This window comes from Pinus tabuliformis, chromosome 7 (genome assembly GCF_031772625.1).
Source record: "Pinus tabuliformis cultivar Carrire ecotype Pingquan chromosome 7, CPIR1, whole genome shotgun sequence".
Lineage (NCBI taxonomy): Eukaryota > Viridiplantae > Streptophyta > Pinopsida > Pinales > Pinaceae > Pinus > Pinus tabuliformis.
In genome coordinates, this window is record NC_142293.1 from 1,168,218,176 (window position 1) to 1,168,223,315 (window position 5,140).

Sequence of the window (5,140 nt, forward strand, 5' to 3'; positions counted from 1 at the left end):
CTAAATTGATTACCACCCATATGAGTGCTCTTGGTACACAGCTCAGGAGGAATGTTACCAGTAAACTGGGTAGCCTCAATAATGAATACTTCAAGACTGGAGCATTTAGGCAAGGGCAATGGAATTTCTCCTGTGAGAATGTTCATCTGCAAATTTATAAATCTCACCTAGGTTGGCATGCCTAATTCAGATGGAATACTCTTGTGAAAGTTGTTGCTACCCAGGTTGATGTGTTCCAAAGAGGATATGTTTCCCAACTATGTTGGGATTATACCTGTGAGATTGTTAGTGTACATAGAAAATTTATGTAAACTACGACACATTTTAAGAGTGGGAGGAATAAAACTTGGAGTTCATTCCAAGGTAGGGAAAGCTTCTTTAAGAGATACAAATTTCCAAATTGATAGGGAATGTGACCATTGAATTTGTTCTTACTAAGGTTGAGAATCCTAAGAAAGGAGAGATTTTTGAGAAGAGGCAAGATTGTACCTTGAAATTCCATGCCTAAAACATTTAGTGAAACAACTATCTGTCTGCATCGACTACATTTGATTCCCTCTGACTCAAAGAACGAAATGTATGGTTTCCAAAAAGTGTGCAATGATTGGTGTAGATCATATGTGATGGTATAAGGGAATCGAAGCAAAGCCTCTTGATCAGAACCATTTCCAAGATGAGAATTCCCACCGACAGATAATTGAACGATGGAAAATACATGAGGACTGATAGAGAAAATGAAATAAAAGAAGAGAGGAATTCTTTAAAAATTCCTCAACCAGGAAAAGCATGTCTCCATAGACTGTGTATTCTGGTTGGCTAAACCCAAGTCCTACTATGAAAAAATGTTCTCCATAATCTATCTTAAAATACTCCCTATTGTAGCCAGTAGGAATCAAACCCTCTATCTTAAAATACTCCCTGTTGAAGCCAACAACAATCAAACCGTGGCCCTCCTATCAATGATGGCAAGATTCTTTTGCACCGAGAGCATACTCTTGACAAATCAAAAACCCCTGTGGAGAAAAACTAGGACCGTGCAAAATCTGAGATTGCAAGGGTTACAAGACTGTGTAGCTTCAAATTTCCCACGGTTACTGCATTATATATCACTTCGCTCCTTCGAATCCCTGCACCTCACAAAGATCCCTCCGAATTGCAAATCCCCATATATGAAAGACAAATAAAAAATGATTTCTTTGCAATCCAATACCACTCACATAAATCCCCAATGCTAAAATATCAATAAAATACAAAGTTAAAAAACCAATAAAATATGAAGTTGCAAAAACATTAATCTTAGGCTAGCCTACAAATTCTCAAGCTAGGTGTCTTATTTATTTTATTTGGTGTTGTTATGTTATGAATGGATATTGCCTTGGAAAAATATACTTCCTTTTCATGGGAAAAAACTTTATATTTGATATTTTTAGGAAATAAAAAATAGACAATATCCTTGGTCTTTCAGCCCATAAAATACGTTATTTTTATCAACAGCATGTCCCAAATATTTCTTATTGTAGTTCTCAAATAGGGCCATTTAGATAAACATCAGAGCATCCCAAAAACTACCTCGAATACTTAGTCCTCCTAAGCCATTAATAGCACTACTAATCTATTTTTATAAGAATAATAGTGAAACATCATCTTCCAAACTATTTAAAATGGGAGCTTATTGAAACGAAGGGTCCATCTCTAGATTCTTGAAATGTGATGATTCCTTCCTGTAGATACAAGGAATCCCTTGAGAACCGTTCCACCTTTTTATTCCATTCCCAATATATGTGAAGAAAAATGCTAGACTCCAACCTTCTTTTAATCTCCACAACTATGCTCATGACTGAGCTCAAAACCAAGTTTGCTATCATATTTTTCCCATTAGTCCAATCTATTAATAATTTAGAATCTCACGATACTTGAAGTTTTAGAATTCCCCTATTTGCAATCAAAAGAAATAATGCATAGAGCTTAGCTCAATTCCTAGCTCCATATCCAACCTAATATTTTGTATTAATTTAATGGGAAAGTGATGGAAATAAGATGCAGCTAGAACCAAAATGGTACACGGTCCCTTGTAAAGCCCAATTAAAATAGCCCCAAGACACTAAATAGTCAACCATAGGTTCAATTAAAACCCTCGTAGCTTTGAGCATTGAAATTTTTGTGTTCCCCATAAGCGTTACCGATTTGATGGGCCACTTGCTTGGATGTGTATCTATTCCTTAGAAACGTTCTTTGTCCCTTGCTACCGAGATCCCCCACAAAACAAGGCAAGGCCAATCCTTGTGACTCACAATAGAATTGTCATGACACCAATGTTCAAAACACTTCTCTAAGAAATCCTTATCCCATTGATTTTTTCATGACTAGTCAACTGTGATATTTCTTTCCAAACTAAATTAACTAAAATGGAAAGGACAAAAAGCGATTCACTTTTTCGATAATAGAGATAAAACCCTTGGAAAATGTACTTCATGTGATTCCAATCTATAAAAACTTGGTTCAACGTAGATGCTACTAGAAGTGGACTTTGAAAGGCATATTTGAGTGATTTTAGCAGATTAGTTGATGCCTTTATAATTGATGTGAGGTAAATATACATATAAGCAGATGTGTACAAATGACATGGAGGAAATACTTAAATGTTGTGAAATAGGCTTCAACCTTATTTTGTGAATTAATGCATAAGAAAGCTTAGTTTGTCAATCACAAACTTTCCCTAAGTTAGACCTTCAACAATAGTATGGCCAGAATTCAATCTAAAATAAACATTTTCTGAGATCATTGGATCTAATTTTTTGTGATTTGTAAATTCAAAATTTGTTGAAAATTTGTAGGACAGAGAATTAAGTAATGGGTAAGTATAAAAGCCTGGATGATGATGAACATGACTATTGTAATGAGGAGTAAGATCCACATATCATAGACATTTCTAGGTATTGCTAGAGGCATTGTAATTGGAATGGTAAGCACTTTCTTCCTTCTTCACCCTGAGCATTGTATCTTCCCTTCTCGACAACTCCATTGCCATTTTCTACTTGAGGACATGCATACCCCATGCCTTGATAGTGTTTTGAGAAGGTCTGACTCAAGTATTTTTGAGTTGCTGACATCACCTCTCTTGTTCATTTACCCCAACAAAACCTCATCAATTCATAATATTTGCCTAATTTGAACTATCTATTTGACATTTTAACAAGGAGGAGGATACAACCTCATACCTTGCCAATCTGTTCACACACAAGCATATTCTTTGAAAGCTCTAAGAGAAATTCCATGACTTTCACACCCTTTCCAATATCATGTTTAAGTGAACGAATAATAAAATCAATAGCATGATCCACCTCAGCTATGTTCACCTTATTATGAATGTTGTCATTTATCAAGCTACAAAGCAATGCTACCATTTTGTTCCTAATCAATGGCTTATTATATCCTAGAAGGTCAACTAAAATACATATGTAACTTTCTTCTCCTATCCGTTGTCTGTGCTTTTCTTTCTCCTCACTTAATCTTACTAATTCATTAAGAGCATACAACACAATCTACTCCTCATCAGAATCCATATTAGGTTTGAATGAACTTATTGTGACCATTGTATTTCTATCCTTCCACTCTTCTATATACCTTTGAAGTATGCAATTCAGTCTAAACTCTTTACTGATTAGCACCTAATTAGTCACGAGACAAGTAGTGTGTCCCTCTGCAAACCATCTTTCAATAGAACCTCTATCAAGTTTGACAACAAGAAATATCAACATGATCTTACATTACCTATCAAGAAAATGAATAGTAAAATTATGATTGTAAGGGAGTCAAAGAATGACTTCCAAAAAATAGCCTTTTCTCGTAATATATCTTATCCCTCTCTTTGGCGAAAGATGCCACACTTTCACAATGAAGCAATCCAATGATTCTTTCCATTGCAAAGCCTCTACTTCATTTTTCTCAATATGGTATCTTCCATATCCCTTTTAAAATCTTCAGATTCTTGTTTCAAGGTTGATGTATCAGTGGAAAATCCCACTGCTTCGGAAATCCTCCTTGGCCATACCCAATTAAATTTATTTGATGAGAGTGAAAACGAGATTCCAAATGAAAAGGTCCCAAAACTTCTTTTACCATAATGTTAAAAAAATATTATTCAAATATAATAAATATTTTAATTTCTTAAAAAGCTATCCAATGTTATAAATGATTTAATATTTTTTGAAAAAAAAGGTAGTTGAATTTGCAAGCTATTTCCTTTTCTCAATTTTTTTATTTTTTCATGTTTGAAGCTTATGAAAGATTTGATTCCTTCATCTTGGTGCTTTGTAGGTCCAAAGTTAAGATGGATCTAGATTGGTTTAATTATTAATTATAGTTATAATTTTTTATTTTTTGTTTACAGAGTCAAAATGTTAAAGAGGAAATCACAACATCTCTACCATGGGGGAGGAATTAAATAATTATGGAGAAACCCTATAGGCCCATGGAAATATTGCAGCGAAAGAAAGGGGTGTGGAGTTTCTTACTAGAGCAAGGCGTAGTTTTGATGAAGACTCAATGGGATCTAGAGAATATTAGGCTTTGATATCCTTGTCAAAATGAAAAATAAGATTAAATGATAACCATGATACTTTTATTCACATGATGTATATTTTTTAAGTACAAATGTCATCATCATGATAAACCCTTTGAAGAAACACAACTACTCATCAAATATATTTTTTCAGTTGAGATGTTGGTTTCTTACTATCAGACCCACATGAAGGAGGAGGAGTTGGTGGATTATGCATTAGAGGAGGGGGTTTTCAAAAAATTTGGGCTAGCGCAAGGATTCTATCCATTCATATTTGGAAGTTACATTAAAAGGTCACCATGCCTCAAATTTGGAGCCTATAGTGCATTTAGAAAGCAAATTTAATAATTTGATAGGGCAGTCATCTAGCAATTCAAAGGCCCTAACCCCTACTCCAATTGTTCAGGTCCTTTAGTTTTAGCCAACCCAGGGCTGAATGCCATGTCTAAGGGGATGAAAAACTCTTATTGGGTTGTCTCACTTTGAGTTTGGTTTCCCTTTCATCCTATAGATCAGAGAAAGACATGCAATGTATTATGACTTTCTTAGGGTTTCTACAAGTTTCAGGAGTTACAAATT